The sequence below is a fragment of the Panthera uncia genome (genome assembly GCF_023721935.1).
Source record: "Panthera uncia isolate 11264 chromosome D3 unlocalized genomic scaffold, Puncia_PCG_1.0 HiC_scaffold_8, whole genome shotgun sequence".
In the NCBI taxonomy this organism is placed as follows: Eukaryota; Metazoa; Chordata; class Mammalia; order Carnivora; family Felidae; genus Panthera; species Panthera uncia.
In genome coordinates, this window is record NW_026057586.1 from 49,662,999 (window position 1) to 49,678,659 (window position 15,661).

Sequence of the window (15,661 nt, forward strand, 5' to 3'; positions counted from 1 at the left end):
ACAGTTACCTCCCAAGCAACACTTCACACATTCGGTAATCGTTTGGTGAACAATATAATTTCCTTCCCTTTGCTCTAGTAATTGGATTAGGGATGGACCATAATATAGGTCTAAGCCAATGAGTACACATGGCATTTTCTTGCCACAAAGTTCGTTTTGATGTACTCCAATTAAAGTGAAGGGCAACTCTTTATTTAATGATTGGGGGAAAACAATTCTCCCTTTCTCATTGTGTGATGTGCTTTTGTGAAGCCTAAATTGCTGCAACCATTCTGATGCCAGGAAGGAAGCTAACACAAGGAAGAAGACAGATTTGAGAAAATCAAAACTATAGTTAAAGCCCTCATCAAACTGTGTTGTTTTTTAAATGTTTTATTTATTTATTTATCCTGAAAGAGAGGGTAAGAGCAGGGAAGGGACAGAGAGAGAGAGGGAGAGAGACAATCCCAAGCAGCCTCTGTGCCGTCAGCTCAGAAACCAACACAGGGCTCCATCTCAGGACCCTGGGATCATGACCTGGGCTGAAAACAAATGTTGGGTGCTCAACCGACTGAGCCACCCAGGTGCCCCTCAAACTGTGTTTTAAAGTTGCCTCAGAACTCTGTTAAATGAGCCAAAATTCTACTTATTATTAAGTTTCTTTATGATGCATTTGATGTTTCTTGTAATTAAATAAAAGACCCAATAAAAAGGAAATTAGAATACATAAAAAACACTGGAGAATAAAAACCCAGTAAAATATAAATAATTATTGATAATGCTTCCATAAAATCTAATGTACATATTAACACAGGGTTCATAACATAGTTTCCTATGTTAAAATTCCAGTTTATTTCAACAAATATGGGATATATGGGTCCCTGGAAGGAGAATTATAACTCTTAAAAGTCTCAACATGTCTGGGGAGAATATTGGGGCATAAGGAATAGATACAGTATATATTGGTTCAATTTTTTTTAATTTAATGATAATGACCACAATTGGTTGTAAAACATTCAAATAATTTGAAGGAAAAAACATACAAAGAAAACTTAACCAAAATCACAAGTCAGGTAAAGAGGAAAAACAATAAAGCATAATAGAAAGAAAACAAGATGTATGAATACATTCTCAGCATTAATAACAATAAATCAAGCAGGCTAATTTTTCCTATAGAAAGACAAAAATCTCTGAGTGGAAAAAAAAAAAGAAAATTTAACTCTATTCTCCTTATGATCAATACCTGAAACAAAACAACACAGAAAGATTGGAAATAAATGGGTGGCAAATAAAGTTACAAGAAAATGCAGACAAAAAGAAGTGATATAAAGTAGCAAAATAAAATCAAGTAAAAATAAAATCGAAATGAAATAAAACCAAAGTAAAATTCATGATTAAAAAGTAAGCATCAAGTAGGACAATAAAACTAATTTACTCTGATAAAAGGTACAATAAGAATAGTGAAATTTTATTTATTTAAAAACATTTTAGGGGCGCCTGGGTGGCGCAGTCGGTTAAGCGTCCGACTTCAGCCAGGTCACGATCTCGCGGTCCGTGAGTTCGAGCCCCGCTTCAGGCTCTGGGCTGATGGCTCGGAGCCTGGAGCCTGTTTCCGATTCTGTGTCTCCCTCTCTCTCTGCCCCTCCCGCGTTCATGCTCTGTCTCTCTCTGTCCCAAAAATAAATAAAAAACGTTGAAAAAAAAAATTAAAAACATTTTAAAATGTTTATTTATTTTTGAGAGAGATAAGGCATGAATGGGAGAAGGACAGAGAGAGAGGGAGTCACAGAATCCAAAGCAGGCTCCAGGCTCTGAGCTGTCAGCACAGAGTCCAATGTGGGGCTTGAAATCACAAACCATGAGATCATGACCTGAGCCAAAGTCGGATGCTTAGCTGACTGAGCCACCAAGGCGCCCCGTGAATATTTATTGAACACTCACTCTATGCCAGCCACTTAACTGAGAATTTTCTCAAGTAATCCTCACAAGCTATGGAGTGACTGTAATTAACACTTAAGCTTTGCAGATGCTGAACAAGGCTTTAGAGAGATTAGATGTCCTCAATATCATACAGTGTAGATGGTCATGGATCTCAAACCCTGATCTACGAATTCCAAAGTGCAAATACATAGTACCAAAATATTTTTTTTAAAAAAACTGATGGGAATAAAAGAATTTATTTTAAACATTTAAATCCCTTTCTCTAGAAATTTCACATATCTCATAGCTCAAAAATAAATAGGAAAAGATTTGGATAACACAATGAAACACATATGTGGTATATACAGATAACTTTGAACTCTAAAACCATAGCGTATGCATTCTTTTCTATAAAGTCCAAAAATACTTAACAGTACGAAAATGTTCTAAGCCAGAAAGAAAATCTTATCAAATGCTGAAGAATGGAAATCTTAGTGCTGAGCCATAGTTTTTGACCCTAACATAGAAAAACTATAAATTAATTATAAAAAGATAACTAAAGTGAATCTACTTGATGATTTAAAAATCTTTCCAAATAAAAATAAATTTGGGGTGGCTGAGTGGCTCAGTCAGTTAAGCATCGGACTCTTGATTTTGGCTCAGGTCATGATCTCATGGTTCATGAATTCAAGCCCCACATCAGGCTCTGTGCTGACAGTGCAGAGCCTGCGTGGGATTCTCTCTCCCACTCTCTCTCTCTGCCCATCCCCCATTTGTGTGCATGTGTGCTCTTTCTCTCTCTCAAAATAAATAAACATTTTTTAAATAAAAAAATAAAAATCTGATCACATTCCTACCCTGTTTAAAATATATGTATGGCAATTTTTATATAGTCTCATGTCAGGCACTCTTTTAAGCTCTTTTTATGTTTTACCTAATTTCATACTTTTTTTTTTTAACAAATCAACTTATTTTTTCATTAGGAGAGAGGGAGAGTGCGAGAATCCCAAGCAGGCTCCACACTATCAGCGCAGAGCCTGAGGCAGGGCTTGAACTCACAAACTGTGAGATCATGACCTCAGTTGAAATCAAGAGTAGGAGACTTAACCAACTGAGCCACACTCGTGCCCCTTAACTAATTTCATTCTTATAATCTTGTGTGGTAACTACTATTTTTATCCTCATTTTACACAAAAGGAAACTAAGACACAAGTTAAATGATTTTTTTTCCTGGTGCTACTGTTAATATGTGGTGTAGCTGAGATATGTGAACTGGGACAGTCTATCTCCAGAGTCTACTCTGCCTCCAAGAACATTTCAGGGGCTTCTCTTTGTCTTTAAGAAAGAGTGCAAAATTAGCCTTACAGGATCTTAGGTCTTATATGTTAAAGGAGAGGCCATCTGGTGAACTATCTTCAGGGATAAAAAAATTGCAGAGGGAGATTCTTATGGGTTCAATTATGTCCTCCCAAAATTCATATGTTGAAGTCCTAACCCCCAATACCTTAGAATGTGACCTTATTTTGAAATAGGATTGTTGTAGATGCAATTAGTTAAGTTAGGATGAGTTCAGACTGGAGTAGGGTAGAGTTCTAATTCAATATGACTGAATTCCTTATAAAAAAGAAAAATATGGACACAGACATGCACACAGGGAGAACACCATATGAAGATATATGATTGGGTAATACATCTACAAATCAAAAAACATCAAAAATTGCCAGCAAACCACCAGAAGCTAGCAGAGAGGCATGGAACAGGTTTTCCCTAACAACTTTTAGAAGGAACCAAACTTGCTGACACTTTGATGTTGGATTTCCAGCAGAACTGTGAGACAATAAATTTCTGTTGTTTATGTTACCCGACCTGTGGTTACCCAATCTGTGGCAGCCTGAGAAAGCTAATACAGGGATTTCTCCCTGCTTCATGTCTATGACCATCTAAGGTACAGAGTCATATCTAAAATTGTTAAAAACTTTAAGAATATTCTCTTTTTTTGCCAATACAATTTTTTAAATTGAAGCATAATTGATATACCTTAAATTTGTTTCAGATGTACAACAGAATGATTCATCATTTGTATATATTGCAAAATGATCACCACATAAATTTAGTTCATATCTGTCACCACATATCATTACAGATTATTTTTTCTTATGATGAGAACCTTTAAGATCTACTCTCTTAGCAACCTTCAAATATGCAATACATTATTATTTACTATAGTTGTCATGCTGTATATTACATCCTTGTGACTTATTTTATAGCTGGAAATGTGTATCTTTTGATTCCCTTTACCTATTTTGCCCTTACCCCCATCCCACCTCTGGCAACCACCAATTTGTTCTCTGTATCTTGAGCTTGTTTTTTTTTTTTTTTTTTGGGGGGGGGGAGGAGGGATTAGATTCCACATGTAAGTGAGGACATATAGTATTTCTCTTTCTATGTCTGACTTACTTCACTTAGCATGATGTTTTCAAGATCCATTCATGTTGTCACAGATGGCAAGATTTCATTCTTTTTATGGCTGAATAATATCCCATGGTTTATATATACCACATTTTCTTTATTCATCTGTCAATGGACACTTGAAATATTTCCATACCTTGGCTATTGTAAATAATGCTGCAAAGAACATGGAGGTGTATATATCTTTTTGAGTTGGTGTTTTCATTTTTTAAAATAAATACCCAAAAGTGGAATCGCTGGGTAATACGGTAGTTCTATTTTTAATTTTTTGAGGAACCTGCATACTATTCTCCATAGTGGCTGCACCAATTTACAATCCCTTACACTGATAGTGTGTGAGGGCTCCCTTTTCTCTACATCTATGCCAGCATTTGTTAGTGCTTTTTTCTGATAACAGCAATTCTGACATGTGTGAGGTGGTATCTCATTGTGGTTGTGATTTGCATTTCCCTGATGATTAGTGATGTTGACCACTTTTTCATGTACCTACTGGCCATCTGTATGTCTTCTTTGGGAAAATGTCTATTCAGATTCTCTGCTCATTTTTTAATCAGATTGCGGGTGTTTTTGCTATTAAGTTGAATGAACACTTTATATTTTGGGATATTAAGAATTTCTTCACTTTGTAACATCTCTATGTGTATTCAATTCTTTAGTGATTAATGATAAACTCAAAAAAAACAAAAAAACAAAACCCCAAAAACAACAAGGACCAGGTTTTTGCCTTTGGACATCTGAGGAAGAAGGAATTTATGGAAAGCAGACTTATCTCTACAGCTAGTCTTGTGAAAGAAAATTACAAAAGGATGTGGAGGCAATGGCAACATAAAAAACGGAAAGACAAGAAGGCTGCCCTTGGGGCCTGCCAAAAAAAGAGAGAGGGAGTGAGAGAGGATAGAGAGCCTAGAAACTTCTCTGGAATCCCAACACTTAACTTCTCGTCCAGAAAATTGCAGCAATCTCTTTGCAGGCTTCTTCTATCTCCTCTCTTTGTTCCTGACATTTCTCTAGCCTGAATGTTCACTTACCTCTTCTTTGAGTACCAGAGCTGGGACTAGGGTGAGGCTAACAAGGCCCTGAGGGTGCAAAAGATAAGGAAACACTCACTCAGGTGCCAGCCCTGCATCTCCACTGCCCTGAGAGTGAGGGCCTCTCTAAATTTTGCACCCTACATGCCTGTTGAATCCAAGGATATTTACCCTTCAATGCTCATCTACACTCCCTTGATAATCCCAGTCAAAAGTAATTGCTTGTTCTATGTGCTGCCATAACACTTTGCTTATTTTTCTATGAACTTAAAGCACTCATATCATTCCATGTAAAAATCCAGAGTCATCCTTGATCCTTGCATTTATTCAATATTTTCTAATGTTTATTTCTGAGACAGAGAGAGAGAGAGGGACAGAGAGAGAGAGAGAGAGAGCCTGGTATGGACAGAGAGAGAGAGAGACACAGAATCCAAAGCAGGCTCCAGGCTCTGAGCTGACAGCATGGAGCCCAATGCAGGGCTTGAACTCATGAACTGAGAGATCATGACCTCAGTTGAAGGCAGACGCTTAACCAACTGAGCCACCCAGGCGTCCCTGATCCTTACATTCATTCATACCCACATTCAATCCATCAAGAAATCTTTTTGACTCTGCCTTAATAATATCCCCAATATGACCACTTCTCACTCCCTATACTTTTACCACTTTGTGTTGAAACTGCTGGACATTTGCAATGGCCTCCTAGTTTCCACTCACTTGCCCTACCCAAGCCCCCTGCCCAGTCTGTACAGGCATACCTTAGAGATATTGCAGGTTTTGTTCCAGACCACAGCAATAAAGCAAATACTGCAATAAAGTGAGTCAAATAATTTTTTTCATTTCCCAGTATGTACAAAAGTTATCTTTACACTATATTATAGTCTATTAAGTGTGCAACAGTATTATGTCTAAAAAAAAAAACAATGTACATACCTTAATTTAAAAATGTTTTATTGCTAAAAAATGTGAACCATCATTGGAGCTTTCAGTGAGTCAATCTTTTTCCTGGTTGAAGCTCTCACCTCCATGTTGATGACTGCTGACTCATCAGGGCAGTGGTTGTTGAAGGTGAAGGTGGCTGTGGCAATTTCTTAAAATAAGACGAGAAGTTTACTGGATTGAGTGACTCTTTTTTTCATGACCAATTTCTCTGTAGCCTGTGATGCTGTTTGATAGCATTCTGCCCACAGTAGAACGTCTTTCAAAATTGGAGTCAATCATCGCAAACCCTGCCACTGCCTTCACAACTGTTTTTGGAATATTTAGTTTTTAATATTTTTAATGTTTATTCATTCTTGGGAGAGAGATGGAGACAGAGTGTGAGAGGGGGAGGGACACACAGAGAGAGAGAGAGAGAGAGAGAGAGAGGGAAACACAGAATCTGTAGCAGGTTCCAGATCCAAGCTGTTAGCACTGAGCCTGATGTGGGGCTCAAATTCATGGACTGCGAGATCATGACCTGAGCCAAAGTCGGATGCTCAACCGACTGAGCCATCTAGGTGCCCCTTTTTTGTTTTTTTGGGTTTTTGTTTTGTTTTTTTAATGTTTACTCTGGAATATTTAAAATCCTTTGTTGTCATTTCAATAATCTTCATGACATCTTAACCAGGAGTAGTTTCTATCTCAAGAAACAACTCTCTTTGCTCATCCATTAGAAGCAACTCCTGGGGTGCCTGGGTGGCTCAGTTGGTTGAGCATCTGACTCTTGATTTCAACTCAGATCATGATCCTACTGTCATGGGATCGAGCCCCACATCAGGCTCCATGCTGATTCTCTCTCTCTCTCTCTCTCTCTCTCTGCTCCTCTCCCCCACTTGCACTTTCTCTCTCTAAAATAAAAAATAATAACAATAAAATAAATAAAAATTAAAAAAAAGAAGCAACTCATCATCTGTGAAAGTTTTATCATAAGATTCAGCAATTTGGTCATATCTTCAGGCTCCACTTCTAACTCTCATTCTCCTCCTATTTGCACCACGTCTGCAGTGTCTTACTCCACTGAAGTCTTGCACACCTAAAGTTATCTATGAAGGTTGGAATCAACTTCTTACAAACTCCTGGTAATTTTGATATTTTGATGTCTTCCTATGAATCATGAATGTTCTTAATGGCATCTAGAACAGTAAACCCTTCCCAGAAGGTTTTCCATTGAATTTTCCCAGATCCATCAAAGATATCACTGTCTATGGCAGCTATGGCCTTACAAAATGTATTTTCGTAAATAATAAGACTTGAAAGTCAAAATTACTGCTTGATCCCCAGGCTACAGAATGGATGCTGTGTTGGCAGGCATGAAAACCACATTCATCTTATTGTACATTTCCATAAGAGCTCTTGGGTGACTAGGTACATTGTCAATGAGCAGTAATATTTTGAAAGGAATCTTTTCTTCTCAACAGCAGGTCTCATCAGTGGGCTTAAGATATCCAGTAAACCATGTTATAAACAGACATGCTATCATCCAGGCTTTGTTGTTCCATTTATAGAACACGGGAAGAGTAGATTTCACATAATTCTTAAGGGACTTGGGACTTTCAGAAGGGCGTTGGCTTCAACTTAAAGTCACCAACTACAGTAGCCCCTAACAAGAGAGTCAATTTGTCCTTTGAAGCTTTGAAGCCAGGCATTGACTTCTCACTAACTGTGAAAGGCCAAGATGGCATTTTCTTCTGATAGAAGGCTATTTCATCTGCACTGAAAACCTGTTGTTTAGTGTAGCCACCTTCAGTAATGATCTTAGTTAGATCTTCCAGATAACTTGCTATGGTTTCTACATCAGAATTTGTTGCTTCACCTTGCACCTTGATGTTATGGAAATGGCTTGTTTCCTTAAACCGTATATCCAACCCTGCTCTCTTCCAACTTTTCTTCTGGGGCTTCCTCACCTCTCTCAGCCTTCTCAGAATTGATGAGAGTTATCCATCTTGCTCTGGATTGGGCTGTGGCTTAAGGGAATGTTATGGCTGGTTTGGTCTTCTATCCAGACCACTCAAACTTTCTCCATATCAGCAATAACGCTGTTTCACTTTCTTATCATTGATGCATTCACTGGGTTAGCACTTTTAATGTCCTTCAAGAACCTTTCTTTGCATTCATAACATGGCTTACTATTTGGCATAAGAGACCTAGCCTCTTGCCAACATGCCTTCCTCACTAAGCTTAATCATTTCTAGCTCTTGATTTAAGGTAAGAGACGTGTAGCTTTTCATTTCACCTGAACACTTAGAAGCCATTGTAGGATAGTTATTAATTGGTCTACTTTCAATATTGTTGTATCTCAGGGAATAGGGAGGCCCAAGGAGAGGGAGAGAGATGGGGGAATGGCCAGTGGGTGGAAGAGTCAGAGCACAAACATTTATCAATTAAGATCCCTGTCTTCTATGGGTGTTTTGTGACACTGCAAAACAATTACCATAGTAACATCACAGATCACTGATCACAGATCACCATAACAAATATAATAATGAAAAAGTTTGAAATATTATGAGAATTATCAAAATGTGACACAGAGGCACAAAGTAAGCAAATGCTGTTGGAAAAATTGTGCTGATAGACTTACTCCATGCAAGGTTGCCACAAACCTTCAATCTGTTAAGAATGCAGTATCTGCAAATCTCAATAAAGTGAAGTGCAATAAAATGAGGTATGCCAGTCCTCCAAAAAAGCAGTCAAAGGGATCACCTCTTAAAATTTGAGATGGATCATATTACTCACCTATCAAAACCCCCAATTGGTTCCCTGTGTTACTTAGAATTAAAGCCAATCTCCTTACCAAAGCCTAAATAGTCCCACCAGAGCCCTGCTATCTCTCCAACCTGATTTCCTTCCATGTCCTCCCTCAGCTCCAAGCACATTCATCACCCTCCCTAAGGTTCCTTTAAGCCCACTCCTGCCTCAGGGTCTTGGCCAGTTCAGTTAATCCTACCCTGAAATCTGTTCACCTCTTAATATTTTTTCATTTCTCTGCTTAAACAACACTGTCTCTGAAAGGCTATATAAAATAGCATTCTTGTTACTGCTTTACACTGCTTTATTCCTTGACATTTTTTTCAAGGTACTTAATTACTATATTTTATTTTTCATTTATTTGTATATTATCTATCTTATCCCCTAGAAAGGGTGCTACATGAGGGTAAGGATTTTTGTCTGTTTTTTTCCCCCATGCTTTATCTTCAGCACCTAGAACCATGACTGGCATAGGGCAGGAGGAAAGTTAATATTCACTGGGTGGATGATGGACAGATGGATTCTGCTCTGTTGCATAACTACTTTACATCATTGTTTTACCAGTGACAAGTCTTTGTGGTAACTGTCAAGATCTCACTCTGCTCTAAACTCCCAAAGCATCTAGCATCTAGCTTTGCATTTCATACCTACTCACTAAATGTTTGTTAAATTGAGTTAAACCTACCTCTTTATAACTTTTCCTCCCCACTATTATCCATCACACATAATTCTGCAAGATTAAGCCACCTAAAGTCCAGGGAAGATCATGTGTCTCCCCTACTGTGAACTCACCCTGAATTTTTCATGAAACTTTTGGGAAATCTTTTATTTACAAAATACAGATAGATTGCATATATGTTACTTAATCCTCACAATTACCCTATAAGATAGTAATACTCTCTTCACTTGACAGGTGAGGAAACAGAACCTCAGAAAAGTTCAGTACTTTTCCCGGGGTCCATTACCTGCAAATTATCTGATCTACCTGATTCTAAGAATGTGGCTGCTCACACTACATTTTGGTATTATTTCCCCAGGATTCAAAGCCAGATAGAGACAGTATGGTCTCTATCTACTTTTTTTGGCATTGCCTCTCATTATGGCAGAAACTATTATTAAATCTTAGAAGTATATTCTTCTTATGAAGCCTTGTGTAAAATAGTGGAAAATGAAAAGTAAGCCATCAGTCAATAATAGGAAAATAATTTTTAAATTATATTTCACTCCAAGGACTACCCATGAAATTAATATCTATAAGGTTACTTTGAAATGCATAAAGACTAAGATGGACTGATAAATGGAGAGAGATAAACAGCATCTAAGCTATGAGAATATGGTGTTCACAGTAAAATGTTTTCAACTCTTCCCATGCTTTAAAACTTTTATAATACAATCTGAGGATAATTTATTGAATACTAGGGAAAATCTTTATAACAATGTATTTTAAAACTTAGGAAATTATTTATGAAAATCATTACAAAATCATAAAAAAGAGACTGCCCCCCCCTAAAAAAAGCTAAGAGAAATTTACTAAATTATTAATAGCAGCTGTGTTTGAATAGTATCATCTGGGTAATTTTCCCCTTTTCCTTTTTGTACTTCTTAACATCTTACAAATGTTTAATGAGCATGTTATCCAATCAAATGAAAAAAAAGTTTTTTTTGAAAAGTCAAAATGCGTAGTAAGCTGCACTTTATGATTCTATAGTAAAATTAGCAGGATTTATGGGAGAGAATGTGATAGAGGCAGGCAGATCAAATAGAGACTTGGCCGTGCAACTTCCCACCCCCCTCCTGCCTTGTTAACTATTACCTAAATTACTTATGGAACTGCAGCACTGACTCCTTTTACCAAAAGGCCTCTGCTATTAAAGTATGTCTATTTTCATTTTTCCTTAATGATCAAAAAGGCCATTTCTAGTGGAGCTCTTTCACACCCTTCTAGGTCCTACTTCTTAAAGCTGACTCATATTCATGGATCCCATGATAGCAACCATCCACTATTAGTCACTTTGTGTTAGTGGAGGCCTCTCAGTCTTGTGGAGCTGAAGATTTGGTAAATACATCTTGGGGCTTTTTGTAAGAATATTTCTGGAATTCTGGATCCCTACTGTTAAAATAAATAAATTCTCTACACCAGCATGTCAGAAGGGAGCTAGGCTTTAGAGCTAAGGTCAAGGGTAGGGTCAATCAGCAGGAGTTTTACAAAACCTCAGAGCCTATGACATCTCAATGCAGGGTAAGTTTTTTCTAATGTAAAAGTGAGTGTTTGCAGATTCTTGAAACAAACAAGGGTAACTTGGCAACATTTTCCCCCCAATCTCTTAAAAAAAAAACAACTTCCCAGCAGTTATCAGATGGCAAAATCATAAATAAAGCTCTAGGTCTTATTTAATAAAAAGGTAACTTTTCTTAGACGTAACTATTGTTTTAATCAGGTAATTTTCCACCATGTATCAAACAGAGCCCATTTAATGGAAAAATTTAAGCACAAAAACTAGTCTCTAAGGCAGTATCCTTAGAGAGAACACTAGAGAATCAAGAGGCTATATAATTAATACCCAAAACAGTTATTGATCTTCAGTCATGTACGTGGCACCATTTTGGTGTTTTAGTGTAATATTGATTTACCCATAACTGCATTTTAGCTTGGGTTACTTGAGGAAAAAAATGAACATGTTCCTTAAGTTTGCAATGCATAAAAATCATATGGTTCTTAACAATTCAAAGTGAAATTACACTAGCAAAATAATTAGGTTTTATATAGATCTACAAATATACATTCAATTTACAAATATGGAATGATAGCATTTTTTAATCCAGAAAAAGCATTCTTATTTCCTGAATGTAGTTTTCAGAACATAGTCTTACATGATGTTTTATGAAAAAGTTATTCAATAGTCAGATAAGTTTGGGAAATGATTTATGCTCTATCCTCATCTTGAAAACTCATAATTCAATAATCATATTAAAAGCTGCAAGAAATTCTATAAGAAGCCAGTATAACTTTGTTTAATCCAATGTTTCCGAAACTTACATGATCAGAGAGACTTGTTTGTTTGTTTGTTTGCATAATGTTTATTAACATTTTGCAGAATCTCTTTGGGGAAACTTGCTCTAGACTAATGTCCTCATTTTTATAGAAAGTGAGAGCCCAGAGATAAAGTGATTTGCTTACAGAAATAGTCCTTTATTTATTTAGAGAGGTAGATAAACTACATGGTATTTTTATTTTCGAAATAGCTTCAATGATTTCTTCCTATTGAGACTTTATTTTGAAATATCAGTGATCATAGACCAAAACAACCTAGCCTTGCCTTGGTTTCTGCAGCTAGATTCTTAGTGAAAAATACTACACACTTCAGTCTTCCCTGACTCTTAAATTGGTTTATGTAAATCAAGTAACTAGGCATCTGATGTAAATTAAATGATTTGGGAGGGTAAGTTACCTGGTAATCACCTGGCTATGAAAATATCACTGTAAATAGATCTTTCAAGGTTCCTTAGTGTCTCCACTACCCTACAAAGTCTTCCCTGACAGCTCCCATTCACAGTGATTTTGCCCTTCCCAATCAATATGTAATCAAATTCTGTCTTCTATCGTTACTTACCTGTCCCTTGTGTATATCTTATCTCCCTAAACAGATTGCAAGCTCCCAGATTGCTAAAACTAATTCTTACTTGTCTTTCCAGTCACTTTAGACACATCACAGATTCTCAAGAAATACTTTTGAATGCCTCACAAGTGACCAGTTGAATGACCAGAGGGAAATGGTCAGCCTAAAAGATTAGGAAAGGAGCAGCTCCACTTTCCATCTTCTTTCTACCTTCAGTGCAGAATTTTCCCTCTCTCAGCTTTCATGGCTAGCACATGGCAGTCTTGTCCAGGAGTCCACAGTAAGCTAGGCTGCCCTTGCTCAAAGGACTCTGCTTGAACCTGTCAGCATTCCAGTGGATCAGTGAGAAGCTCATCAAATCAGCAGAACAAGTACCTGTCATGCTCCGAATCTGTTTGGAGATCAGACTGGTTTACTCAATAATAAAATGGAAGCCTGGTTTTATTCTACTAGTTTGGACTCAGATTAATTAGGTACATGACCCCAAATACAAAGCAGCTGCTTTCTAACACTCAAGTTAAATGATCTTTCTCAAAGAAAAGCTGACTCCTGGGGTGCCTGGGTGGCTCAGTTGGTTAAGTATCTGACTCTTGCTTTTGGTTCATGTCGTGATCTCAGTGTTCATGAGTTTGAGCCCCGCATTGGGCTCAGGGCTGACAGTGCACAGCCTGCTTGAGATTCTCTGTCTCCCTCTCCCTCTCCCTCTCTCTCAAAATAAATAAATAAACATTAGGAAAAAAAGAAAAAGAAAAGCTGATTCCAGAGTGTGGATAGTTCTAATTATGTCTTAGCCTGTTTTATGGCAAGACCTGAGAAATGTTGAAAAGAAGAAAGGAAACTTCTATCCTTCCCTGTCATTGATGATCCAGGCTGACTTTAGAGAACAGGCCTGTACTGAAAAGGTTTAAACAAACCCAGTACCCATAAAGTGGGATCTTCCATTGTTCCTAGGAATTACTATATATATATATATATATATATATATATATATATATATATGTATATACACACACACACACACATATATATGTATGTATATATATTCAAAAGTATATATATAGCATATACATATATATGTGTATATATATACATATATATATGTATATATATATATATGCCTTTGATTGATATGGACCAATATTGTCAGATTAACTCATTCTTTTGCCCACAAACCAATCAATGTGTGTTGATTGTATAGGTATCATGTTCTCAGCACTGCTGTAGGCACTGTGGGGTTATAGAAGCGTAAAGATATGGTTCCTCCCCTTGAGGGATTTATAACCTAATAAGGTGAGATAAGACTAACATTGAAAATAACTGAACAAAAAAAAAAGAAAGAAAATAACTGTGAACAATACAAGGCGATATATATGATCTAGTGTTGACCTGGAGGCCTTGGACTTTAACTGCAGCAGAAATTCGGTGAAAGGGGAAGTGTTACTGGGAGTTTCAGACAAAAAAGAAGACTTCAGGAAGACAATGGGATGGAGGTGAACACTATAGGAGGGACAGGACTGGAGGCAAAGAAGGTAGGCTGTCCATTCTAGTTTTAGACAACATCATTTTGTTAATTCTTTGAGATGTCCCAATTCTTGATTACCATAAGGCAGAATATATATAAACAAGCACACTTTCAATCACTGAACTATTACCTTTTCTAAAAATTACCCTTTTAAAAAATTAAAACTCAATAATATACTATTATTTTAGTGGTCTATAAATAAATTTGCTCAATTTTCCATTTCCCAGTTGGCAGAGTCAGGCCAATAATTTAACTTATTAGCTCTAAAGTTATCAGTTTTATATGCAAATAGTTTATTAAAAAATAAAACAAAGTGACCACTATGTGGTAGGCCCTTTGTTGGGTGCTGGGGTTAAAATGGTGCGTAAGTCATTAAAGTGCCTGTCAAGTTTAAATGTGTTGGTGGAGACAGATGTGAAAAGAAAGACATGATTACAGGGTGCCTGGAGGCACCTGTTTTTTAAACATTTTAAAAAATTTTAAAAAATTAAGAAAGAAAAAAACTTGATTATAATTATAGTATGTGTCATCAAAGAAAAATATAGAGAGCTATGAAAGCATGTATCAGGGAAGTCTAATCAAATTGGAGAAGCAGTGAAGCAAATTTCTTAAGAAATTGATAATTTAGGCTGAGCTCCGAAGTAGGTAGGAGTTAGGGGCACCTAGGTGGCTCAGTCGGTTAAGCATTCAACTTTGGCTCAGGTCATGATCTCATGGTTTGTGTGTTTGAGCCCTGCATCAGGCTCTGTGCTGACAGCTTGGAGACTGGACCCTGCTTTGGATTCTGTGTCCCTCTCTGTTCCAACCCCCCCCCCTGCACTTTGTCTCTCTCTCTCTCTCTCTCTCTCAAAAATGAATAAACATTAAAAAAAATTGAAGTAGATAGGAGTTAGAAGTAAGATGATAGGAACAGGATATTCTAGGAATAGAGAAGGCAATTAATGTGGTTAGAGAGTAGAGAGAGATAAGGCTGGACAAATAAGTAGAGCTGGATCATGTTTATCTATTTGATAAACAATTTATAAATTATAGCAAGCTGAAATATTTTGCAGTGGTGGCATTTAATTTTACTCTTTTATCACAAACTATGAGAGTTAAGTTGCTCTTATGGTAAAAACAATTTGAAAAGATAAACATAAAGCAAGAATGCCTTGTTATTTCATCCATGTTGCCTTCCATCCAGTAGGTATCTACAAGATACAAATGGAATTTTGGAATTACAGTTAAAATGATTACCTCTAAAATTACAAAACAGATTGAGAAAAAAACAGATCTCCAGGAGGCAACATAGTGAAGCAGTCAGGTGCATGGAATTTTGGAACCAGCCTTTTTGGGTTTGAATCCCAGCTCTTCTACTTACTCATTTTATGACATTAGGCAAATTGAACCTCAGTTTTCCT

The 15,661-nt window shown here is 36.9% G+C and overlaps 1 long non-coding RNA gene across 1 annotated transcript in view; it reads right to left on the reverse strand.

Moving 5' to 3' along the window:
• Positions 1-6,171: 6,171 nt before the first annotated feature.
• LOC125914424 (uncharacterized) overlaps positions 6,172-15,661 on the reverse strand; it is a 43,876-nt gene continuing 34,386 nt past the window's right edge. Inside the window, exon 3 of the long non-coding RNA XR_007455297.1 lies at positions 6,172-6,486. This is a non-coding gene — a long non-coding RNA (uncharacterized LOC125914424). The remainder of the gene's footprint in view (positions 6,487-15,661) is intronic.